At 52.4% G+C, this 26,248-nt stretch overlaps 1 protein-coding gene and 1 long non-coding RNA gene across 2 annotated transcripts in view; both read left to right on the top strand.

Moving 5' to 3' along the window:
* The window catches only part of GRIK3 (glutamate ionotropic receptor kainate type subunit 3), a 225,596-nt gene that overhangs the window by 30,147 nt on the left and 169,201 nt on the right, over nucleotides 1-26,248 (top strand). The gene's annotated exons all lie outside the window — the stretch shown is intronic.
* Nucleotides 16,870-25,820, top strand: LOC116668347. The gene is made up of 3 exons (XR_004325513.1): nucleotides 16,870-16,881; nucleotides 20,471-20,478; nucleotides 25,667-25,820. It is a non-coding gene; the product is annotated as an uncharacterized LOC116668347 (long non-coding RNA).

The raw sequence follows: 26,248 nt of genomic DNA, 5'->3' as shown, positions 1-26,248 counted from the left end.
GCAGAGATGTAGCCACAGATAGGGGATAGGGCTTGGTCCTTTCAAGGCAGAGTGTGATGTCCAGAAAGGCTGGCAGCCAAGATCAGGAGGGACCCAGGCAAGCAGGGCCACCAGTGAGGTGCAACATGGGGCAGTGGAGTGGCCAGAAGTTGACAGAGCCCAGGGGAAAATCCCAGGTGCTAGTAAGCTGCAGAGATCCAAGGCAGCAGACAGAGTGGGCCAGGATTGGACTTTGTCATTGGATTAACTGTCTTTGGAGGGAAGAGGCTTTTAGGCAGGTGTCTGAGTCCAGCACTCAAACCCAGGGAACAGGCAGGAACCCTTGCCCCACCCAGGGACCAAGGTGAGGACTCCAGCTGGACTAGGGGGGCCCTTGATGGTGGCCCTGCTGTCTACAGTATGGGGCTGACTGGTTAAGTCCCTTCTGCCTCACCTGGGGTGGGGCCCAGAGATCTAGAGAGCCCAGAACTGCGGGTAGAATCCAGTGATCTTGGGGAGATGGAGATGACGTTGCTTACGTCACACGCAGTATGTGTTTTGTAAACATGGGTTTCAGTCACTGCAGATCTTGATTGTCCCCACTGTGGTCACCACACTAAGTCACACATGTGAAATCTATTGGAAAGCTTTAGAGGACACACACATGCACACACACAGAGACACTCACGTGTAAGAGTAGCAACTGAGTAGGGAGGGACCTGATGACCTCTGGGTGACGTCTGGAGACCTCATCTCTGAAGACTTAGGCCTGTTGATTCAAGGATCCAAAGGAAAACAAAGGGAGTGCTGATTCCATTTAGGCGAGGGGTAGGGAGGGGGTGCTGGGAGCCCCCTTGGCCAGCCCACCCCCTCACCAAGTCCAGAGCCTGAAGCTCAGTTTCTCTCTGGTTCTTCTGGGGTCCCTTAGCTCTCAAAGGGAACAATCACAGTAACAATTCTCACTCTTTTATGTGGTTCTTTATCCTTTTCAAAGCCCTTTTGTGCCGAGTTTTCAACTTGATACGCCCTCTGTGAGATAGGCTGGGATCCTTATCTCTGCTTTAAAGATAAGGAAATCAAGGCTCCGAGAAGGTGCGGTGGCTTGTGCGAGCCCCCTAGGAGGGTGGGCTGTGGAGTGGGGATTAGAACCAGATGCATGTGACTTCCTGCCCTGTTGTCTCTTCCTCCTCCCTCTGATGTGTGATTTTTTTTGGAGAGCAGCTTCCCCTGGCCTGCACAAGTCTAAGCTGCCTCGATGTTTTCTGAGGGGTGCATGTGTGTGATGTGTGTATATGTGTGTTGTGTGTGTGTGTGTGCCTGCATGTGTGCTTGTGTGTCTGAGGTTGGCCAAGTGCTGCCTCATGTATTTAATCTTTCCCCCTTCAGCCTCCCTCAGGTTGGCTTTGGGCTTCCTGATGGGCAGCAGGAGCCGTTCCAGCACCCCACCTCCTCTCCTCGCCTCTGCCCACCTGGGGCAGCATACAGAGGAAGCGTTTGGGAGCTGAGGAGCCAGTGTGGTGAGTGGGGTGGGAAAACAGACTAAAGGTGACCTCCCAGAAGGGTGGCAGCCAATGGGACTGGATTCCAAATTTGTAAAGACAGAGGGAGCAGAGAAGGGGAGTACCCCGACTCTCTAGTACTCACTGAAGCGGGTCTGTCCTTGGACTGGAAAGGACAAGCTTTAGGATAAGTTCAAAGAAGAGGTTAAGAGGAGTTTTGAGAGAGATAATGGGTTAGATAGTCAGTTGCTCAGAAAGGCCAGGAGTTGATTCAGGATATAAATGAAAACAGAGAATGATGATTCCATTTGGGTGAGGTACATGGAGGTGGGGGGCTTGGAGCCTTCTGGCCAGATCCCAGACCCCACTCCACTCCAGATCCTGAATCTCAAGCATCTTCATCTCTTGAGGCTGATATCACAGAAGTTGAGCAAAGAACATTTCTCTTTCTCTTGTCCAGGGCAGACTCAGCAGCTGAAATATCATGGCACTGACTCAGGAGGGAGTCATTGATGTTTTTTGTGTCCAAAAGCACTACTGGGGCCATCATTGGCTGGGCTTAATTTTTCCTGGATAAATTAGTAACTGCTTCATCTCACTCCACAAAAGTAATTTGAAGTTATGTACAAGAATTACACTTAATAAGATCATTAACTTATTGTTCAAAGAATTCAGGACCAGGAAAAATATAAATTACAAATATAATGTTTCCTAGGAGGGAAGGTAAAATGCTCTGTCCATGGTATATGCTATATGATGTCCATTACAGTTGCTATAATTGGCTCAAGCATTTGACTTTGCATTCCCTGGTGGCCACAGGGAAAAGAGAAATACTGTTAGTTATATAATTTTACCTTTTCTATGTGAAGTAAATCACCCTAGTATCTCTGAGACAAAATTCAGCTTTTATTAACCCTTCATTTTAAAATAATTCTTTTTCACCTGGGGCTTTGTGGGGAAGATACTGAGAAAGATAGCATCCTTCTACCAAATGGCAGTAGCAGATTTCCCGAGACTGTGTCTGCTATTTTGTCTGTGCTCCCTGTCAGCTGAAGGCGTGATGACAAAACACACAACGACAAAACCAAGCCAGGAGCCTAGGCATGTGGTTTGGGTGCACAGCTTGATCGAGGATAAATCCAAGAAGAACTGGAGACATAAATGACCAGCCTTTTCTTCTGCCTGTTCTCCAAAGTGCTGTTTCTCTCCATTAGACTTTGGATTTGTGTTGGGCAAGAGATGTGTGTTGAGGTGACCATTTTGGCAAGACCTGATATCCAGGTAGTTGGCTGTTGGTAGCTCCCGTTTAATCTCAAGCAGTTGATCTCGAGGCTTCGATTGATAATGATCACCCATTAGTGACGAAGTTTAGCATGGACCCTGATAAATGTGATTTATTCTTTATAAGCTGTATACAAGTACACCTGGCTCAATCTACTATGTACGTAATAAATCATACGTGAAAATAGGTAATTAAAAGGGATGAGGTTCAAATCAATGTAGGTGGAAGTTACATTCCCAGTGGGTTGTCTTGTGCACCCCTTGGACTGAGCACATATCCCTTTAGATTCCTCTGTGAGCCTGGGCTGCTCACTGAGAATACTTGCAGCTCTGACTGCAGAGTGAATGCCTCCTCCCACAGAGATCAGGACGAGGACAGATCCACCACGATCCCAGTTTCCTGTCCTTCATGATTCTGCGGCAGGTTCTGCACCACCTCCCAAAGGTTCCTGGCAGTGGGGGGGTAGCCAAATTGAGCTCCAGCTGCCCATGGGGGTAACTTACTCGGCGATGCACCCATTTATTAGCTGCTTCCCTTTCCGCATCTCACTTCCCTTTCCCCTACCAGGTATCCAGAGACCATCTCCCAACTAAACCACTGGCACTCAGCTCTCTGGGGTTCTGTCCCTGGTAAGTGCAGGTTTGCTCAAAACCTTCTTTTAAGGGGATTGAAGACCCTATCGAGATTTGCAGATACTAACTACTATGTATAAAATAGGTAACAAGTTTCTTAGCACAGGAAACCATATCCAATACCTTGTGGTAACCTGTAACAAAAAAGAATATGAAAAGAAATATATGTACGTATATGTATGACTGAAACATTATGCTGCACACCAGAAATTGACACGGCATAGTAAACTGACTATACTTCAATTAAAAAAAAAGTTGGCACCTGCGTTCCAGATCATGGGCTGGGTTCTGGAAGAAAAAAAAAAAAAAGAAACTTTTCTTCTCACTTCAACATGGAGAAGGGCCCTGGGTTTTTCATTCGAAACCAGTCCTGTGTCTCTTCCTACAAATGAACAAACGGACAGTTCATTTCCTGGTGTGATGATTCTGGTCTGGAAGGTTTCCTTATCAGCCATTGCAGGCCCCCTCCAGGAGCGGGGAGAAATTCCATAATGCTTCCGAGGAGGGCCAGGGGTGGAGCCCCGCGGCTTCCTGCCAGGGGATCAGGTGTGGAACATCCCCCGAGTAACTTAAGTTAAGCTCCCTGCTGTATAGACTTATTGAATATAAACTCGTTAAATTTGAGAAGACAACTGCCAAATGCAATTGACTTTCGCTTTAGAACAATTGATCTCAGACGAGTCTTTCTGACAACAGGCAGATGAAGGACCACTTGTCTATCCCGGCCACTCCCGGCCTGTGACAATAAAATGAAGTCAGTGGCTCACGGGAGCTCATCTTTCTGAGTGCGATGGGCAGCAGGGGTAGGGGACATGGGACATACATTCACAGCCTCTAAAGACATTTCAATTCTGTATGTTATGAATGAAAATTACTGCTTGGTAATCCCAGGAATATCCTTGGATAGTTATTGACAGAAATTGAAGTGGGATGCTGCAACCTTTTGCGTTTTACTCCCTAATCTCTGCAGCTGGATACTGCTGCCAGCTTCCCCTGCTAAGGAGTTAAGTGAAATCAGGGCCCAGCCTAGTGATGTCCCCGTGGATGTTCACTGAATGTGGATTTCGGAGACGGAAGACTCCCCACAGGCGTTTTGACCCAAGAAAGGAATTGGGATCGAGGCCACTGTTTTCAAGACTCACCTCTCTCCCGCTCTGATCTCAAGTCCCTCTGACTGCCCACTTCTGATGGGAAGCTTGCTGCCCAGGTGGGCATAGGAGAAAGGAGGCGGACTTTGGATTCAGACAGATGTGGGGTTCAGTCTGGGCTCTGCACCTTGCTGTCTCTGACCTTTGTCAAGCCATGGCATCTCCCTGGGCCTCAGTTTCCTTTTGCATAAAGTTAAATTATTGCCTTGTGAGATAGATGGAAGCATTAACTGATAGGATCCAGGTAAATCACTCAGCGTGGTGCCTGGCACATGGCTGTGTGACCTTGTGCAGGTTACCTGACTTCTCTGAACTCCATTTTCTCCATCTGTCAAATTGGGTTAATAGCACTTACCTCCTAAGGTTGTTGTGAAGATTGAATTGATTAGACTTATGTGTGTGAAACATTTATCACCTAGGAAGTGCTCAATAAAGTTGGCTGTGAGTACTGTGATTATTATTTACTTGTAATATATGATAGAGGTGATAAAAATAACACCTGTCTTGTCAACCTTAACCGGAAGAGGGCTGAAAGATTCAAGGAGACAATGGATTTCTGAAGGTCATTCATTCATCTAGACAACAAGTATTTCTTGAGTGCTTACCACATGCCAGGTACTGTTCCCAGCACTGGGGACTGAGCAGAGAGTGAAACAACACCAGTCCTTGCCCTCAGAGAGCCTGCATTCTCGCGGGGCAGTAACCCCCAGCATAACAGTTAAAGTAAAACGCAGAGAGTGTTTGATAATATTGAGTTTTTAGGAGACAAAATAAGCAGGGATGAGGAATAGGAGGAGGGAGGAGAGGGGATGTGAAACATGGTTGGGTCCCCAGGACCTCAGTGAGAAGGCTGTTTGAATAAGACCTGGAACAGCATCTGGAAGCTGGGACTTGTCACCCACGTGTGCGGGACTACGGTTAGCCTCTGCCCGGCAATGCCTCCTGCTGGGAGCGGGCTGGGCGTGCTGCGCTGAAGCCCAGCCAGAGGACCCACCCTGTACTGGGGTGAGCCCAGGCTTCTGAAAGGGGGTGCGGAGCTGAAAAGTCTGGGCTGGGCGGGGCGGGTTAGATGACCAGTCCTTAAGGCCCCTTTCCACCTGCCCTGGGCCTCTTTGGTTGGGAGGGGAAGATAGACTTAGACTTAGGGCCTCAGGGTACTTCCCAGAAAGGACCTTTTCAGAAAACAACCCTGAAGGTCGGATGCCGATGGTGAGCTCTCTGCCTGTCCTGCTGCTCACCTGGCTCCCCACACCTGGCGCCTGACTTGCAGTTTCCTTCCTTCTGAGAAAGCAGTGTCTGGTCCTGGTCTGGGAGAGATACCTGCCTCTCCATCTGCCCCTGCAGCTGCCTCTCCTTCCTCGGTGCACCTGGGCCGCTTCCTCTGCCCCCCATCTCTGTGCACTGAGCCTCCCTCCCTGATTCCTGGGTTGTCCTAACATGTGCGGCTGACTCACCTCCTCCCTTGTACATTCAAGCCCCTCAACCTTGGGCACCCGAGCCTTCCACTCTGTATCCCAGTATCCCAGCAGGTCACCTAAGCTGCCCTCATCCCTTCTCCTTCTCTCTCCACCTGCAATACATACCACCTTCCCTTAGTTCTGAAGTTAGCAGAGTAGGGTGGGGAAGGGTTAGAGGTCGGGTGACGGAACTGCAGACCCTGCAGGTGGACCCCTGAGGATGTAGCAGGAGCCTAAGAAGCCTCTTGGGCTTGAAGCTCTGGAAGGGCCCTTCAGTGGTTCTGGGGCCTGAAGACTTGCTGCGCTTCCCTTACTACCTTGAACTGAAATTCACACTGCCATTCACAGGCTGGGAAGGGGGGCTCCCTTCAACACTGGGATGTTAGGGAGCTTGGGAGGGGCAACAGAATGGGGTAAAGGGGGGCTTCTATGGGCTTCAAGCTCCTCTTCTATAAAATAGAGTCGGTAATCCCATGTCACAAAGCCATCAGGAGGGCTGGGTGAGGTGGCACAAGTGAAGCACTGAGGACAGCGCTTGGCACGTGGTGGGGAGTCCAGTAAACGACACCTGGGATGAAGAAGATGCTGCTGGTACTTGCACACCAGTCAGCTACTGGTTCAGGGATAACTCTTAACAGCCACAGGTTGTCTTCTGCCTGTAGGCCCTTGACTGATGCTGGAGACAGAGAGTCAACTGGACATGGGCTGGTTCTTGGGGAGAACACAGTCTTACTAGGAAAGCAGTACTAAGTTACAAGGCCTTGTGGTCAGGCCCTAACAAAAGTGAGTTGGGGTGCCAGGGGAGGGGGGGACCAGCAGTAGGGCACAGTTAGGGAAGGCTTCCTGTTTGAACATGGTAGAGAAGGGCCTCTGATGGTGGGGTTTTAGGCCACTTTCACAGCAGGAAGCAACATTTTGGCCAGGGCCTCCCATCCCCAAACCTGGATCAGGTAAGCAGCTACCTGTTTTACTGGTGTCCTTGGGTCCTCCAATCAGAAACCTGGGCCTGAGGGAGGGGCATGGCCAGCTTTGGCCCTTGTAAGATGGGCCCGGACACCACTGCCCCTCCCATGCATTCATTCAGCTCTGCCTACTATGTGCCAAGCATCCTATGCTCTGAAGTCACACCAGAGAGCAAAACAGATCCTGGGCCCTGGATTAATAGAGCTTCAATTCTATTTGGGGGAGAGATGGCCAATAAAATGGGCCTGGCCTACTCCTAGGCTTGGAGTAGCCACTTCCTGGCTCCTCCCTGCCTGGATTTAGTCATGTCCTTTCCAGGTCACAGGCTTGTCAACCCTGGACTCCATCCAGGTTAAGTCTGGTCATTTCTGGTTTTTCTTAGGACCCACACTGGGCCTGACCACCATGGCACCACTCCAGCGGGGTGTGGTCCCCCTTGTCCCACTCAGTGTGGGCCTGGACACTCTCATTTTCCCCAGAAGCAGCCTGAGAGACAGGAGCTGGCAAAGGCTTTGGACTGAGTCCCTCTGCCCTGGGCTCCTCCACTGTTTTCGGTGTGGTTGTAGCCGGCCCCCCCCACTACAAGGCCAGTGGGCGGGCGGGGCACTGGCTCTCCCTCTCTGTGTGTGGCGTTGAACTCTGGAATTCTATTTCCCGATTTAACAACCGCCAGTGTTTGCTGCAGCTTTACTGCCTTAAAAATGTTTTCTAATAATCCCCAGGTGTTTCTCTCGCATACAATAGCCTGGCTTGTTACAGCCCAATTAAATCCTTATTTGAGACGCTTAATTAAAACTCTGAACAGAACAAGCCATAAAGCTCTCTCCTTGCCAGCTTGGTGCCAAAAGTGCCTGTCCCTTTCCCCCACCTGTCACCCGTCACCCCTTTCCTAGGCCTACCCCTGGCGCTTGTTACTTCTGGTTTTGACTTGGTAGAGGTAGGGGGATCCGGTTTCCTGCTTGAGGGTGGGGTAGGGCATGGATGCTGAGCTCAGTTTTGAGACAGGGAAGGGCTCTTCCTTGAACCCTTGGTTCCCAGGTCCCCACCCCGAATTAGCTCCTTCTGGCTTCCCCAGAGCAGGGTTTGACAGCCTCTGCACTATTGACATTTGGGGCCAGATAAGCCTTTGTTGTGGGAGCTGTTCTGTGCATTGTAGGATGTTAACCAGCATCCCCGGCCTCTGTCCACTAGATCCCAATAGCACCCTCCCCCGCAAGTTGTGACAACCAAAAATGTCTCCAGGCATTGCCAGATGTCCCCCAGGGTGGAGGGTGGTAGGCAAAATGATCCTCTATTGAGAACCACTGTCTTGGAGGAAGGTACCTTCCCAACACCATGTCTCCAGGAGCCAGGACACAGCTGGGCAGCCCCTGGCAGCTAATTTTTGCCTCCAACCCCCACTGAGTTCTAACTGAATGGGGACCACAGGCGACAGAGATGCCTCTGTTCCCCTCCAGGAGCAGGGATGCCCTGACACCAGGAAAGTGCCTGGTGGGGAAGCTGAGAGGCGGGGCCCTGCTTTGGACACAGACACACATCTCTGCCTGGAGAACCGGTTTTGCTTCACGTCTTCTTGTTCTTCCCCTCTTCTCCTGCTCGCTGCTCAGCTCAGGACAAAATGGAGCCAAGTCCCTTTGAGTAGCCTTGTCCTCCAGGTAGAACCTCAAGGTAGGGTGACCAGCTTGTCCTGGCCCGGGACTTTTCCAGGTTTAGCTGGGAGACTCAGTCTGAGAAAACCTGGATGGTGGGGAAGGCCTGTCCGTTGCTCATCCCACCAGAGGGTCCCTGGGGGACAAAGTGCACCTGCCCTGGAATAACGGGTTCTTACTGATAAAGCAACGTACCCTACATGCATCATATAATTTTATCCCATAACTAATTACAACAATTAAACCTGGTAGGTGGGTTTGGTCTTAGGAGCTTCATTTTATGGGTGAAGAAACCAAGCTCAAAGAGACTTGCCCATGGTGACCAGGCAAGCAAGTGGAGAGCCAGCACCCAAACCAGCCCTATCTCTCCCTACTCTGCTCTCAGAGGCCTTTTCCACAAGATCCCAGAAAGGGAAGACTTGGACACTTGAGTTCCCCTCTACAAAGTCTCCCTTTGGCCTTGGCCTGGTCATGGAGGAAGTGGAGCCGTTTTCCTGGTGCTGATGCAGAGGCAGAGGTGGTGGTGATGGGAAAGACAGGCCTCCAGACAGCAGCTGGGAATGTCCTCAGACCCTCACAGAGCCTCCAGCGAGTTCTTGACTTGCCTGGTGACAGTTCCAGCTCCCAGGACAAAGAGAACATGCCCAGAGGAGCTGCCTGAGATCTAATTCTGACCAACCAGAAGGTGGTGGGTGAAGGGGCACAGCAGGATCTAGATCTGTGACGTCAGGGGAGGAGGATGCAGCCCAAACTTTAGCAAGTGATATCTTGAAGCTCAGAGGACACATGAGCAGGGTTGTGTTTTGAGACAGAGCTCAGAAATTTGGGGAAATTGCAAGCTTCTGTTTCCGAAGGTGTAGTTGGAAATTGACCCCAGGAGACAGAAGGGTGTGGGGTGGTTCCTAAGTAAAGCGGCCTGATTGCATAGGGAGCTCTCTGAAGAGACTGGATTAATTGAGGTCGTATCCCAAGGATGGAAAGAAGGGCAGTTAATCAAAAAGGCACATCAGAAGAGGTGTGATTCCTAGAGCCCATCATCCCCCAGGAGGAATTTCAAATGCTGAGACTTTCAGGCACTGCATGGAGTATGCATGCCTCGAGAAAATAACCATACGTCATAATAAGGCTGTTATTTACTGAGTGCTTACTATGTGCCACATACGGTGCTAAACCTCCTTCACATAATGGCAGGAATAATCCTCCCAACAGCCCACGAGGAAGGAAGTATTGGTCACCCTGTTTTCTTTATTTCCAGATTAGGAAATTGAGGCAGATTATGGTACCTGCCCCGAGTCAGACAGGTGGTCAGTGGTAGAGGCAGGATGGAGAACCCACAGACCAGGGTTCAAGTTCTGGTTTGGCTACCCTCTTCCTTGCTGTGTGGCCTTGGAATGGTTATCAACCTCTCTGTTCTGGAAAGGAGATCGTGAGACTTGGAAGAATTCATCCATGAGATATGTTGACATGGATGGGTGTGTAGCTTATGTCCAATAAATAGGAGTGCCCTTCCCTTTAAGAGGCCTGTAATAATAGTGTAATAACAGCCCCTGGTAATAACATATAATGGAAGAGAACCTGGAAAGAAAATATGCAAATGGATGTATGTGTATAACTGAATCACTTTGCTGTACACTTGAAACTAACATTATAAATCAACTACACTTAAATAAGAAATTAAAAAAAAAAAAGCCCCTGAATGGGCTGTGGAGTGAAGAAATAGGGGAGCAGAAGGCAGGCCAGGGAAGAGTGAAAAGTCTTTTCAATTTCTATTGAGAACGAGAAAAGAGTTTCATGTTGATGGGTGACAATGGACACAGAGGTGACAGTTCACTCCTGTTTTGCTTTTACCGTTGAAGGGAAGCACCGTCAGCTTGCAAGGGGCAGCCAGGACCCCAAGGAGAGAAACAGCCCCATGGTGGGCTGTACAGGAGACCCCCGCCTGGGCACTGAGGGAACTTGCCACTGAGATAATTGAACCAGTGCTGGTGACTCCTGGAGCACATAGGATGGGAGGGTCCTGGGAGACTGGGGATGGGCAAATTTCAAAAGGGAGAGTGATTTCCAGAAACTGCCGATCAGAGAACTTTCTTGAGGCTGAAATGGTTGAACATGGATTCACCATAAACAAAAACCAAGTTTTCTTGAAAACCTCCCACATGTCACAGGCGATGTTAGGTACAGGGCCTAGTTCTGCCAGGTGAAACTTTCTTTCTCGAATGGGGTCAGCAAACTTTAAGAGCAAGGGAACACTTATGCCTGAATTCAGCAAGGTGCTTGGAAAGCTTCTCAAGCTGTCCTTGTGGATGAGATGGAGAAGTGCAGATATCAAGGTGGGTTAGTAACTGCTCACTGATGTTCTAACCACAAGTAAAGGGGTTTCTGCTGGAGTGCCACAGGGTTCTGCCCTCGGCTCATTGGCCGTGGGTACGCTAGAAGCAGACTCCCTCTCATGACCTCAGGTCACAAGGGTTTGTTGTAAGGGTACTTGTGTGGGACCCAGTAAAAGTGAAAGAACCAGGACTCCGGCAGAGCAGAAGCTGAAGGGCACTTGGGGGGGGTGGGGGTCTGGGATGTCCCTGGGTACCTCAGCCACAGGAGTGCCCCATAGGCAGGCCTCAGATCCCCCGGGTTCTGCCTTGCTTTCCTGACTGCCCGTGGCCTCCTTACCCCATTCTCTGCCTCGGCACCTGTGCTCACATGCCCTCCTGGTGCCTGTCGCTTGCATGTGGTCTGTCATGACCCCTCTATCCTCCCTAATCTCGTGGCCTTTCAGCTTCCACTACCAATCTCTTCATGCTCAGCGTTGCCCTGTTCAGATTCCCACGAGAAGGAATCTAATGGGACTCCCAACTTTCCACATGGCCTTGGCTAACCTGGGGCTGGGCTGCCAGCCTTATCAATCATTTGAAGCTCTAGGGGAGGAGGGCTAGAGGGTCACAAGGCACAGAACAGAGGTGTTCAGGGACTGCCTATCAACAGACTTGGTGGATGGAACATGACCGCTGTGAACAGTAGTGATCATTGTTATTACTGACGGTGTGGCCGGTGTGAGTGTGCTGATTAATTTCACATGTAACGTGAAACTGTGGGAAATTGCAATTATGTTGGATGACAGCGGCGACATTTCTAAGGATCTTGATGGTTCTGCAGTCTTCATGAAACCGCTCCCTCCCCCTGGTGGGCGTCTGCCCAGCTCCAGTCCGGAGCTTCTCCTTCTAAGTCCCCACTGCTCTGCAGAGGTCACAGGCAGTGTCTGTCTGTCTCTCTCATTTGTGAGCTGTCTCTGCTCTTCTGTTTGGGAAGGGCTTTCCCCAGCCGGAACCAAATCGAACAAGGTTAACCGTAGTGGAGAGAATGGTGGGCCTAGCACACAGATTCAGAATCCAGCAAGAGTCAAAAGGCAAAGACATGCTATGGAATGTATGTGTCTGTGGAAGAGTTTTAGGAGTGGGTCACCCCCCACCCCGACTCAGCAATCTTAGTATGATGCTTTGTATGATGGGGCATCCAGTTGCTGGCAAGAATCAATCTCCAAAAATCCTGGGCAGTGTGATTCGAAGTAGAAGTCTGAAGAGGGAGGTGATGGAGTGCCACATTACTCTGCATGAGAGAGACTGGAGCCAAGAGTACTGCACTGAGCCTTTGGTACCAACTGATAAGAGCTCTGAAGACAACAGCCGACATTAATTAATTAATCAACTGGTTAATTAATTAATTAATTAATAGTTTCCTTTTAAAAAAACTTTTATTTATTTTTTTGGAGGGGAGGGGAAGTAGTTAGGTTCATTTATTTATTTATTTTTAGAGCAGATACTGGGGATTGAACCCAGGACCCTGTGCCTGCTAGGCATGCATCCTCCCGCTTGAGCTATATCCTTCCCCCAAGAGCTGACATTTATTGAGAACCTACTTCATATAAGACACTGTTTCCCAAGTATTTTGTGGGTTAACCACTTATCTTCACACTAACCCTGTGGGACGGATGCCATTTTGTAGATAACAAAACTGAGAAAAAGAGAGATTAAGTAACTTGCTTAAGGTGGCTCAGCTCCAGGTAACTAGAAACCTAGATGTTCGTATAATTATTTAAGAAATTGGGAACAAGAAAATGTAACAGTCAAACGGTCTGAAGGCAGAGCCCGTGTTAAATAAGCAGGCAGTGCATGAAGATCTTAAGAAGTATTTCCTAGTTTAACACAACACTTATGTGAAATGGAGGTTCCTATGCCTGTTTGATAATGGAGGACACGAAGGCTCAGAGAGGTGAATTAACTTGTCCTAGGTCACAGAGCTAAGAAATGGAAAAGGGGATAACCCTGACTGGTGTTGACCACCCAGCTAGAGAATGTCGATGCAGCTCCCTGGCGGGAGAATCAGATAGTGGCCAGCCCTGTCCACCGATGGTCTGGGCCCCATGGGGAGGTGGAGTCTTGCTGTCATTGTGTGGAGCATGGGCATGGGGATCTCCTGGCCGAGTGTTTAGAACAGAGTGCTCCCAGGACCCACACCAGTGAAGGGAGGGAGGGGAAGCAGGGTTCGGCAGGGAGAAATGTTGCGGCAACGCAATGGCCACATGGGCTTCTGCAAATCCCATAAGGAGCTCTGAAGTTGGCATGGCTCTTCCGAGCTGAACGGCACTGGGACAAGAGTACCCAGCCCGTGCACGTCCCTGTGCTGATCAGCTGTTCTGTATAGACCAGCCCTGGAAGGAGGCATGATCTCAGCTGAGGCAGTGCCCAAAGCGAGCTGCTGGCTTAGGGCTGTTTCAGGCAGCAGGGGAACAAGGGAGTGAGCTGTCTTCCTAAAGGGGATTTGGGGGGTGCGTGTCTCTGTCCACCACACCCCCTCCCTGCCTTCCACGTGTCATCTACACAGACCTTGCCCAGACTCACATCACAAAACCATTACTGTGAGAGTACTTACAAATATCCATCAGATTTCCCGTTAACAAAAGCCTTTTGAAAGTTGTCGCATTTTATCCTCCCAAATACCCTCCGAACAGAGTATTATTAATGTCTCCACTTGATAGAAAATGGGCTCACATGCTCAGAGTCAAGATATTGGTTCAAGGATGCACAGCCAGCAAGAGGCAACTCAGGGACTCATCAAAGCCGGCCTCCTGACACCAGCTGAGGGCTCCTCGCACCAGGCTTTGCTCTCCCGCGGCGCATGTGCACAGGGCTCTGTGGGTTTGCCAGGGTCAGTCACCCTACCAGGCTCTTCCTCTGCAGCCGATCCTCCCGATGTGTCCTCCACAGGCCCGCCCCTAGGGCTTCATCTCCCACGTTGTACTGATGCCTCCGGAACTTCCATTCCCCCTGAGACTCAGGCCCACAGTTTAGTCCACCCAGAGGTCCCGGCATGCCTCAAACATGCCTCGTCCAGCACTGATCTTCTCCTATGAACCCAGGGCAGCAGGGCAGTAAAGTTGCGTGAGCTCAGGCCTCGGGGCCCGACTGGGTTCTAAGCCTGATTCACCACTTGCTGGCTATGGCCTTGGGAAGCTGCTTGGCCCCTTGTTGCCTCAGCATTCTCATCTGTAAAGTGGGGATGAAGATGGCGTGCCCACCTCATAGAGTCTCTGTGAGCATCAGCTGAGCTAACAGTAGGGCCTGGCACATCGTTGGTGCTCCAGACACATGAGCTATTTTGACTCTTGCTCCTCCACCGAGTCCCAAGTAGGTCCACAGGCTCCCTCACCTTCCTTGTCTGATTGGTCTCCGCCTCCCCATGTCTCGGGCTCGCGTTGCCTCCTTACCATCCCAGTCACCACTGCCTCAGTCCTGGTTGGCTTCATCTTCCACCCAGACCCAGTATTTCCTAGGAGGTCCACCCGATCCATCCTCTACTCTTTGGCCGCCAGAATCTGACTTTTCTAACTTGAAGATTTGATCATGGCCTTCTGCTTGCATTCCTTCCAAGACTCCCTGTCGCGCTCCAGTTAAGGTACAGGTTCCAGAGACAGGTGTTTAAGGCCCTCTGGCAGCCCGGCCACGCCTCCCTCTCAGCCCCCTCCCGCCCCTACACACCCTGGGATCCTGCCTCACTGAATACCTGGTGTCTCCCCTATATGTCTTGCCTTGTGACCTCTCGCACCTGGGTGACCTTCCTTCCTTAAAGTCAGCCTCCTTTACTTCCCTAAACTCTGTGAAGGGCAGAAAACAGAATCTTGTTCCTTTCTCTCTGTGCCCCAGGGTCCACTCATTATGGGTGAACCTGAACTCGAGGAGAAACAAACAATGGAGAGGGTGCCAGTTGCACAGCAGGAGTCAGCTTTCTTCTGGGAGCTATCCTGGTCAGCTCCCCCATTTTCCTGCCAGGCCTTGGCCTGCCTGGACTCCCAGGTCCCAACCCAGCCCCATCTGCCCTCCCCACCAAGCGACACACTACCTCCACTGCGGGCAGGTGAGCCCTGGCCACCCAGCCCTCCCTAGCACGTGGCCCCAAGCCAAGCCTCTTCCACCGGGTGTGACTCCCAGCCCACGCCAGGATACGGGTTCATCTGGGCAGAGGCTTGTACACTGCTCCTGGGCCCTCCCCACCACCTGGCTGAGACCCTTCGCTATTAAGGTCAGTCTTGTTTCCTGGGAGAGCTGAGGGCTGAGTCCAGGAGAAGCAAAGATCTTAGCGTTCAGCTGGGGAAAGGCAGATTCCCGGGGAAGAGTACCTTTTGGAGCCCCAGAGACATGGGTTCAAATCCCCACCTCTCTCCTTGCTGGTGGTGTGGCCCATACCCTTTTCCCTCTCCAGCCTGGATTTTCCTCTGGAAAATGAGGGCTGTTGCTAGGAAGCTCGTAAAACAGCCTCTTGTGCAGGTGAGCCGGTGGAGGCAGCCGGGGTGCATGGGAAGGGCCAGGGCTGGGTTTGAGTTTGGCCTCTGCTGCTGCCTTGCTGTGTGCTTGGGGCTGCGCACTGCCTCCCCCCGGGCCTGTAAAGTACAGGAGGTAAAGAAGATGGCTCCCGTGGCCCCTTCAGGCTCTGACCTAGGATGATCTAGGGCTCCTGCGAAGGGGAGCCCAGAAGAGGTGGGAAGAACAAGTAGAGCTGACGTCTATGAAGTGCATCTGGTGACCAGCACTGTGCTGGGTGCCTCGCCTGCATGGGCTCGTCAAATCCTCCCAGCGTCTGGTGAGGTGAGGGCTTTTATTCCTAGTGGAGAAGACAGGCTCAGAGAGGTAAAGTGACTTGCCTAAGTTCACACAGTAAGGACGTGGTAGTGCTGAGTCTGAAGCCCACGTGCTTCCTTCAGGCAGCTCAGGGTAATCTACAGCCCCATCCCCACCACAGCTCCCCCTACACACCAAGGAAGGGGCAGCTGGGGCACAGGGGGATAGACAGGGAAGGTGGGGCCCAGGACCCAGTCTCCACAGCTGCATGGACTATGGCGGCAAAATTGTTGCCCCTTTGCAGGAGGCTCGTAGCCCCAGCAAGGCCTTGAATCTGCAGCTAAGCAATTCTCTTCTCATCTGATCTCAGTGGCCCCTGGAGGCCCCTCTCCCCACTCCCTGGAACTCTGGCTACCACCAGCAGTCAGGGCCCTGGGCTCAGCAGTTTGCAGCTGCCCAGTTGTTCCAGACCTCAAACCAGTCCCCTGGGATTCCTCCACACTCACATCCATGCTTAGAAAGGAATGGTGTCATCTATTCTGCTAACGGATCAGAATCCTGTAAATGCCTTTATTTGCCATTAGAGAAGACGAGTTTCATTTTCCTCCTTTGTAAGCTGGGCCCCAGCCCAGGCATCTCCCTGGAACTCAAATATTTAAAACAGCAAATTTATGAGAACTTGTCTGAGTGGAGCCCTCCAGGAGTCCAAAAGCTTCTCCGAAACTTCTGGCCAGTCCTCCCAGTGGCTGCAGAGGCTATCCAGAGCCAGCTCCTCCGGAGTCCTCCCAGTCCCCAGGGATGCGGGGACATGGCTGGCCCTCGGTAGCAGGGTACTGGCCCTTCCAAGCTGGGAAGTGAAGGAGGATCTCGTGATGGGGGATGCAGATGGCTGCACAGGGAAGGCCTAACCCAGCAGACACAGCAGGTGGATGGGGTGAGGACATGACGGTCAGGGCTGGCCCATGTTTCAGAAACGGAACCCAATGCTTAAGGTAGGTAGCTGGGAAGGCTGGGAGGACTGGGCAGGGGCTGGGGGCTCAGCCTGGCAGGTCTGGGTGCTGGAGGGCAGTGGTCAGGACAGAGACCTGGAGGGCGAGCCAGGAGAGCCTTGTTATGGAGTAGTGGCTAAGGCTGTGTTCTGTGAAGCTGGACTGCTGGGAGTTCCAGTCCCTTCTGCTCTGTTCCCTGGCGTAAGGTCTTAGACCAGTTCCTTGGCCTCCCTGTGTCATTTCCCCCACTAGAGAACTGAGGGTGAGAATAATAGTGTTTGTGTCATGGAATGCCAGTGAGTCTCAAAGGGGATAAAGTCTGGAGGAGTCTTAGCATGATGCCTGGGTGAAGTAATTGCTCAGTAAAGGGGGACATGGCTCCCTCCTGCATTGTGGGTGCCAGGTGGGCGAGGCTGTGAGTTAGGGCTACTTCAGACTGAGGCCAGGGTCCCAGCAGGACATACAGGAAGGGACCCTGTGGACCCCAAAGTGGGTGAGCACAAGGGGCAGCCAAGCTTTTCTGGGCTGGAGGGGGGCGGCGGTTCCTGGTCTGTGTCTACTGTATGGTGGGCAAGGCTGGGCTGGGAAGCAGTGAGGGCTCAGGCTGGGTCTCCCCAGAAGGATCCCAGAGATCAGAGCATGTGATTCACAGGGACCATTTTGCAGACAGCTCCCCCGGTCACACCAGACTCCAAGCAATTAACCAGCCAGGCCCCTGGGAGGAGCGCTCCACGGCAATCAGAGGGTAACCTTGACCTCCTTTGCACACTGCCGCAGCCGCCTCCTACCTCCTGTCTCCAAGGTGCTGAGAGCTGTTGAAGGGCAACTCTTCCCCCGTGCAGGGAGCCCTCCTCCCCCGCCAGCCAGAGCAGTGAGCGAGGGCACCTGGGCCCGCCACTACTGTTGGCACTCGGGTCTCCCACCCGGGACGGTTGGCCTCATTTGGCCTTTACATGCTGAGAAATTGTTCATGATCTGGGCACCTTTCTTGGAGATGCACAACATCCTCAGCTCTGTGTGTGTGTGTGTGTGTGTGTGTACACGTACAAAGGGGAGAAGGGATGGGGGTGCGTGTGCATAGGCGTGCAGGGGTGGAGACACCTGTATGCCTGTGAGAGGGGAGAGGGCATGCATGCATGTGCTGGTGTAGCAATATGGACCAAGGATGCCCAAGGATGCAGGAGTGGGAAGGCAATTGGGGGTTGTCTGTGGGGTGGGTAGGAGGGTGGGGCCTTGTCAAAGTGGAGGGGGAGCTGTGCTCAGGGAGGGAGGGGAGTGTGTCTGAGCATCATGTGAGTGGGAGGCAGGGGAGTGGGGAGATGGTGTGAGGGGTGTGTAGGACTTGGGTTTTAGGATGTAGTGACAGTACGCTCCCGCCACCCCCTCTCCACCAACTCGGGCCTGTACGTTTCAAATACTTCATTGTCAGCCCTGGTAAAGCCTTTATTTATAAAGCGCGAGTGTTTCATTCAGCTTAACTGAAAAGGCCTTTAAATCACCGCAGCTGGGAAGGGCTAATTGCAGTTAGAGTTGTCAAGGACTCTCTTGTCTGCTTTTGCCATCTGTGACATAGTGAATGCAAAGATCATTTTAAACATAGGCAGTTAATGTAGAGAATAATTTGAGAGCTTTAGATATTTATGGTAAATTATTTAACTTTATAGTTGAGATTTATTGCCTCATTATTTCATGTGTGAAGAATCTTGGCGTTTTCTGTGACTTGGCACTTTGTGGAGTTTCACTTTGCAACACTCAGGGGTAAAGTTACTCTGCACTTACGGGAGCTCTGGGCACGTTGCAAGTCCTCCCACGGAAGGGACTCTGATCTTTGTCCATTTGGCTGACAGCCACGGCTTCTTCTCGACCCACCATCAGGGTCTCTTGGTGGACTTGGGTGCTTAGTAAAGCTTTCTGGCGCTTCTGACAGTCAAACCAGCCTAATTGCTTCCTGCTGCCCCGTTGGTGGAGGCAGCCAACTAGAGCATCCGCATGGCCATTCCTGCCTTGGGCTCCTTGGTGATGCCCTGGGGCCAGAAGGATGGTGCCCAGGCACAGTTTTTTTTTGCATTAAAGTTCTTTGGAACCTCTGTCCTGGCACCTTTTGTACCCTTCCTGAATTCTATTAAGGAGGCACTTGTCATCTGGATGTCATCTATCTGTGTGAGTTGTCACTGATCACTGTTCGGAGTTGAACCAATTACTTAGATTTCTTTTGAGTGTCTGAAACATGGCACTTCCTTCATCCCAGAAGTGAGCCTGTGCCTTTCCATGGTGGCCAGAGGGGCTCCTGGCATGGGCCCTGTTGCAGAAGCCACTGGTGCTGTGCCATGTCCCCAGCACTCACTCCAGTCATGCTGTCGGTTTTTGCTCCAAATACCTAAGACTCCTTCCCCCGGCCAAAGAGCTGGGGTTCTGATGCACCTGGAGCAGCCCTCAGCCAATGGTGGATAGGGATTGGAGGATAAGTACCCCGACTTCTCAGCTCTGCCAGAGGGATCAGCTTGGGACATAGTCTGCGCTGTCTCCCAGAATGACCCAGTGAGGTTCAGCCCAAGTAGCCCTTGGCCATAATGTACACAGCAAAGCTCCATTTTGGGGCTTCCTTCCCTTTCCTGCCTCACATCCCCTTTCTTCATCAGTGTTTATTGGCATCATGTCCCAAATAAACTACTTGAACGCAAATCCTTGTCTCAGGTCTAGGAGAAACTCTACTAGACAGACGTGCAGTTGACCCATAGCATTGCCTTCCTGGGCTTGGAGTTGTGACCCTTGAACTCACCTCCTCAACCCCCTGGCTTGACTTTGGCTTTGGACATGGCATGTCCACTGCTTGGGGCTCTGCTCTTAACAGTTCATCTTTGATCAGGATTTCTGTGAGAAGGGAAGGGATGGTCAGCTAGCCGGAGCTACAGCATAGACCCGCCTAAATGCACATGCTGGGATTTCTAGGGGAAGATTGTGTCCTTGGAAAGGGTGCATGACAACTTTTTGTGAGGCTTCAATTCTTAGTTCAAGGTGTAAACTGACTGCATTGTGTTCGACATCAATGCTTAGGGAGGATCTAGTTTGAACCCCCAAAAGTTATTAGTTGTGGAGCTAAAACTATCACAGGACACCTCTGAGGAGTGTCAAAATGAGCTCTCCCCCATGGCTCCAACTGGAAGCCTGCCACTCTTTAAGACTCAGCTGAAATGTCACCTTCTCTGCCAAGCCTTCCGAAGCTCCTCCAGACTTTGACCGATGTGTTTCCACAGCTTCTCGTTTGTCGCTTGGTAATTGGGCTTATCACATTGTCTTGTCATTTATCTGTCTCTATATCTGGTCCTTGACCAGGTTGGGAGCTCATCTCAGGCAGGGACTGTGTTGAGTCATCTTCTTTGTCCACAGAGCCCCGGGCCTGGGTGCAGCCATAGCTCAGGGAGCAGGACCTGAATTAATGGATGAATGAGTAGATGGGTGGGTGGGTAGATGAATGGACTGAGGGGTGGAAGGATGGAAGGACTGACAGAGGGAAGGAGGGAAGGATGGACTGGTGGGTGAGCGGATGGATGAATGGATGGACAGATTGTTGAACCGTGGCATTTTGTGTCCAAGTCGAGCTTCAGAACCAAGAAACATCCACTTTCTCCAATGACTCTGTATTCTTGAGCAGTTCGCTTCTTACGATTCTCTCAGAGAGGAGGAGATAGTGAGTCTGGGTCCCTGGGGTGGGGTGTGGGCTCCTGTAGGCTGAAGGGCGAGGTCCCTTCCTCTTGGGCTGGGTGAGGACCTGTGGTTCAGGGAAACTTCCTCTCCAACCTTCTCCTGGAGCATCCTCCACCATCCCTGCTTTACAAAACTCTACAAAGACATCACAGCGAGGAGTGGAGTGGAAATCAACTGGAAGGGGCTGCCAACACCCTCTACTGCAGGTCCTACTTTGGGAGAGATCAGACAGAGAAGGGCCCCAAGTGTGACATGATCAGAGGGGAGAAGGAACCCGCATACAACTCCAGCTCTGCGGCAGGAGGTGGGGGAGGGGCAGTGGTGGCAGAGGCCCACAACGGCCTGGAGGGCAGAAGGCAGGAGTGCCTTTGAGGTCTAATGACCGTAGCTGGGGGCTTAGGATGTAGCCACCTTGCGGTTGTGTGGGAGGAAGACTGAGACCCCAAGGCCTTTCCTCTGCCCTGAGATGTCCCAGCTGGAAAAGTCATCCCACTGCCACACCTGAGACCCATCCCGGCCACCCTGGGAATGAGCAACACCCACACCTTTTGCCCAGTAGCAACAGAGGAGGACAAAGAGAATCAGAAGGGCGTGTGCCCGTGTGCACACAGTCTGCACACACTGTTCTGTGCGCAGCATCCTGTACACGGGTGTGAAATTCACCGTGCCTGCTCCTGCTGCCCCGACCCCAGACATTGAGGCGAGCGAGCTCTATGAAGACTGTGCCCTGAGGCCCAAGTCCCAGAATGATAGTAGCTCCTGGGGAGGCAAGCAGATGTGAGAGGCTGTGGCTGGTAGGAGGGTGCATCAGGAGGCCTAGCTGCAGGGGGACACCAGGTTTCAGGACTTTGGGCAGCTTTATTAGGGTTAGGCAGGAACATCCTGGCCTGCCTTGAAGCCCGAGGAGGGGACCCACTGGCAGCTCCCCTCCCCCCTCCTCCCAGAGCCCTACCTGCTGTCACCCTGACCCTCTGTCCTTTCCCCATCCCCTCCTTGTTGATCTCAGGCCTCTCTCTGACCCCTCTGGCCGGCCTCATGGTATCTAGGGTTAGAAGCTACCTCTGTCCCCTGCACTCCTGAACGCCCACCGTGGGGTGACCCTGTTTGGGGATGCTCTGAAGGGCAGTGCTCGGCGTGATTTTTCTGCTCCTGCCCTCACTTCAAGGAGTCTGAGCATCGTACTGCTCCTTGCCTGACTTTAGCCTTGTCCCTGCCCCCTGTCCAACCTCCTCTGTCCCGCCACCCCCTCCTCTACCCAATCTGCGTGTGCCAGGCTCCGCCTGAGATGTCCCTGAGGCCTGGATCGCCCTGATTAATCCTCAGCCTGCTCTCGGTGTTCATGTGGCCTGTCTGGCCTGGGCCCCGCACCCTCACCGCCCATGTGGCCAGATGGTTCCGGCATGGAGGTCCTGTCCCTTGGCCAGGCCAGAGGGGATGCCAAGGAAGGGAGGGGTTTTGTCCTCACCCCAAGGCCCCCAACTGTCATTCACCTCCTTTTTCTCCCTTCCTTCCTGGCTGCCACCTCCCAATCTTTCATCCCCACACCTACTTTTTCCAACTTGAAAGCACCCCTTGATACACACTGACCCCATCTTATGTTGCCCTGAGCCCATAAGTCCCAGAGTTTGGGCAAACAGGGAGTAGCCACTTAGAGATTTGGGGGCAGGATCTCTGGCTGTCTGAGAGGCTCACTTCCTGGGACCAGATTGCTGAACTACAACTGCCCTCCTTCCTCAGCCCTGTCTCCTGGTGAAGCTCCTGGAACCACACCCCATCCCCACCAGTGTGTGTGTCAGGGGGCGAGTGGCATGGGTGCAAATATGGTGGGAGAGGGTACTCATGAGACTGTGTGATCGCGCATCTCTGGGAACGTGGCAGAGTGATGGCACGTGCGTGCTGAGGCTGTGTGACACTGAGTGTGCGAGACTCGGAACCCAAGGCTCTCCACCGGTACAGATGTGAGAATGGGTTGTTGTAATGCTATCTTCTGTACGCATCCGTTAATTCTGTCTGGACTCTTACCAAGTGTCTGCTCTGCATCCAAGACACCCTGGGAGCAGTATGGATGGAACCCCCAGCCCCATGGGGTGGACAGCGGTACAAGAGACAGTCTAGAACAGATCTCAGCACCCAGAACAGCGCCTGGGACCTGGGGGGTGCTCCGTCAGCATTTGTAGAGTGAGTGAGTGAAAGTCAGACAATCCCATAAATATATCACCAGCTGTGATCACTGACTTCAAGGAAAAAGCTAGAACACCCCTAGACCGTGTGCCAAAGGGACCTAACCTCAACTGAGTGGAGGGGGGAAAGGAGGGCTGCAGCTTTGAAGATTTCTTGCCGTGAGCATCGTGAGATGGAGCAGTTTAGGATCCTGGTCCCAAGCTCAGATCCCTAGCTGGTCCCTAGCTCTGCTGCTTATTAGCTGTGTGACCTGATCCAATACTTTGAAATCTCTGTGCCTTCAGATGTATGCAGTGAGAATGATCATGGCTCCTACCTCCTAGGGTTGCAGTAAGGAGTAAAGCCATGGACTTAGGACGGTGCCTGGCACGTAGGAAGCTTTCAGTGAGTGTCCCCTGGAATTATTACTGCTCCCCACCCCACCCGAGGTGTCAGAAGGGGTGTGCATGCATGCAGCTCGTGCACATGGGGGTGTGAGCAGAAGCATGCACGTGGGAGAATGTATGTGACAGAGCAGGTTGGGGATGTTTGCGTGAACTCTCGTGTGTGTGGAATGGTGCAAGCACACTGTGGCTGGGGAAGAGGCTGTTTGTGTGTGCACCACGCCCAGAGAGGCGGCTGTTCCCAGGGCTCCGGCAGCCCTCAGGAGATACGAGGGGAGGAATATGCCCGCTACTCGGGTGTGTGCAGGCGCGGGTGCACGCCGATGTGCGGTGTGAGGATGGGAGGGAATGAGCATATGTGACTGGGAGAGAGCAGGCATGTGTGCGACAGGGAGAGAGAGGGCTGGACCCAGAGCTGCTGCAGCAGCAGCAGGTGGGCCCAGGGCTGCCAGGGCTCACCAGAGACAGCCGGGTTTTAATTGTCCGTGGAGATGATAGCACTCTAGGGAGTTGTCAGTGGTGCTCTGAGAGCTGCAGTTGGCTCCTTGCCCTACTTGTTGGCCAGCATCCTTCCACTGGCCTTCCTGGCGGAGGCTCTCGCTCCTTCTTCCTCCTTCTTCCTCCTCCCCCACTTCCTACTCACCTCCCTCCCTCCTGCCCTCTCCCAGCCTCAGAGATTGGGGTCTGATCCCCTCTCCACCTCTTCTCCCTCTCCCCCTCACCTTCCTCCACTGCTTCAAGACACTCCGGGACCCTGAGCTGCCTCCTCCATCCTCCCTGATCAGTGACCTGCCAGGACCCTCCCTGTAGACCCACTGGACAGTTCCTTTGGATAAGTGGCTTAAGGCTTCTCCGACTTGAACAAGGGATTGTTCTTCTGTGGATCTGATTCTGTGGGCCTGGGGTGGAGCCTGAGACTCGACATTTCTAACAAACACCTGCCCCCCACCCCAGGTCTGATCTGAGTACCAATCTTTGAGTAACATGTCCTCCCAGCTCATCCTCTCCGATGCTGGGCTGAGCCAGGCTGCCTCCTCTGTCAGCTGTAGGAGCTACAGCTGCACGTGAGACCCCAGCCCTGGACAGCCACAGCCACAGCGCACATCAGTGCTTCTGGTCGGCTGGTCTGGGAAACTGGCCATCTCTATCCTGCCCTGGGAAGCTGCCTCTCACCAGCACCACCTACCCACTCCACCCGGCCCACCAGTTCAGCTGAGCAAACTGGGATAGTGCCCTGAGAGTCTGCACGTAACATGCCTTCTGGGGCATCCGGGCCTGTGCTGGCTCAGCTGGCTGAGGTGGGGACAGCAAGGGTGGGATTCAGGAGCTGGGGGAGTGGGGATGCCTTGGGAGCAGGTCAGGGGCCTTGGGGAGAACTCTGTCCCACCTGCAGCACCTCCTCCAGGTGCACTTGCCGCTTCACATTGCTTTGTAGGCACAGCCCAGAGAGACTCAGACACACGGCTCCCTCACGGCTAGGCTGGTGTCATTTGCCTCTTGACATTACAGCCTTTTTATTGGTTTATTGTCTGACCCCCTTAACGAGACTCTAGGCTCCAGGAGGGACCTTGTTCAATGTCGTATCCCCACTGGCGAGAACAGTTTCTTGGTACATAGTAGATGCTTAAAAACATTTACTGCATGGATGAAGACTAAACAAGAGTCATAAAAAAGGGACGTGAATCGCTTCTCATTCCCATCCCTCCTGGAGGAATGACCAGGCTGGCTTCTGGGAGGTAAAATGGAGTGGAGGACAAGAGGAGGGTGATCGGACAGGCCGGGCTGTACTCCCTGGTTTGGTCACTTCAAGCTGTGCAAGTCTCCTAGGCTTAGTTTTCTGAATGTGAAAGGGAAACAATTATCCCCACCTCACTGTGGCGATGAGTCTGAGAGCATCATCTAAACGGAGCTCCAGTGATGGTTCCCTTCACCTTCCCTTTCATGCCCTCTGATCCTGGCTGGCTGCCTCCCCACCCCACCTCCCTGGTTACTAGGCAACCAACTAAGGGGGCGTGGCGATGCCTGATCCATTCCCCTACCTGGAGACCCAGCTCAGAGCCTTGAGGTGAGGGCAGGTGAGCATCAGCTGGCCCCCTCTCTCTTCATGCACCCTCCAGCCACTTGCTTCCATGGAGAAGCCCCAAATTAGCCTGAGTTGGCCAAGGCAGCTCAGGTTAATGGAGTGGGCATTAGTTCTGGAGCAAGACTTCCTGAGTTTAAATCTCACCACCACTTAGCAAGTGAGGGATACTTAAAATCTCCCTGATTCCCATTTTCTTCATCTGGTTAATGTGTTTTAAGAATGGAATAAAATCATCCATGTCAGACATTTAGCGCAGTTCCTGGTGGATGGTCAACACTCAATAGATTGCAGCTGTGGTCATTATCTTCTTTGGATATAGCTCATTGTTCTTATGGCCAAGGCAATGGGACAGAAATGGGGAGGACGGACGGATGGTGGGAGCTTTAGTTTCATCGTCTATAAATAAAAGAGCAAGACAGTCTTTCATTATCATTTCCTGCTCCTGTGGACCCTAAACTTAGCACTTGCATCCATCGCTGTGTTCTATACTATCTTCCTCAGGGGTGGGGGAAGGAGAAGAGAAGAGCCAGCCTCACTGAGGGAAGCCAGACCATCCCAGGACGGGGGGTGGGCGGGGGCAGGGCTGACTCTGGGTGGGCGGGGCCTGGAGCTCCCCTGGTGCCTGTTGTTAGCACCCAACAATGTGGTGTGGCCAGTCCCTGAGTCTGCGCGGGAAGGGCTTGTCCTTGAGGATGTCCATGTAAGTCAAGCGTCCAGACTATACAAATGGATCCCAGTAGCCATGGGGGCAAATGGCACCCCAGGAGGAGGGAGAGTACCCCAGGCAGGGGGAGCAGCAGAGGCAAAGACCCTGTGTAAAAACAAGCATGGCACATTCATGCCATGAGACGCTGGGTGCCTGCATGGAACCCAGCCAGCAGGGGAGGGGAGCGTGGTGGGGGTGGGCCGGAGGGCTGGCCAGAGGCCAGACCACACTGAGCTCCGTAGGCCTTGGGCGGATTTGCAGTTTATCTTAAGAGCAATGGGAAGTATCGGAGGGTTTTAAACCAGGCTATGGCCAGATCTGAATTTTTAAAATATCCCCCTGGTTACTGCGTGGAGGTCCATGGTTTGGTCCTGCTAGTTCTGCTACAGTGAAGTTGGATTCTTTCAAAGGGAGCTTTACTAGGAAATCAAGAAGGACATGAGGAGACCCAGACACACTGGAACACGTGAGTTTGTGGAGTATTGT

The sequence above is a fragment of the Camelus ferus genome, chromosome 13 (assembly GCF_009834535.1).
Source record: "Camelus ferus isolate YT-003-E chromosome 13, BCGSAC_Cfer_1.0, whole genome shotgun sequence".
Classification (NCBI taxonomy): domain Eukaryota; kingdom Metazoa; phylum Chordata; class Mammalia; order Artiodactyla; family Camelidae; genus Camelus; species Camelus ferus.
The sequence above is the reverse complement of the archived record's forward strand: the minus strand, read 5'-3'. Positions and strand labels throughout refer to the sequence as shown.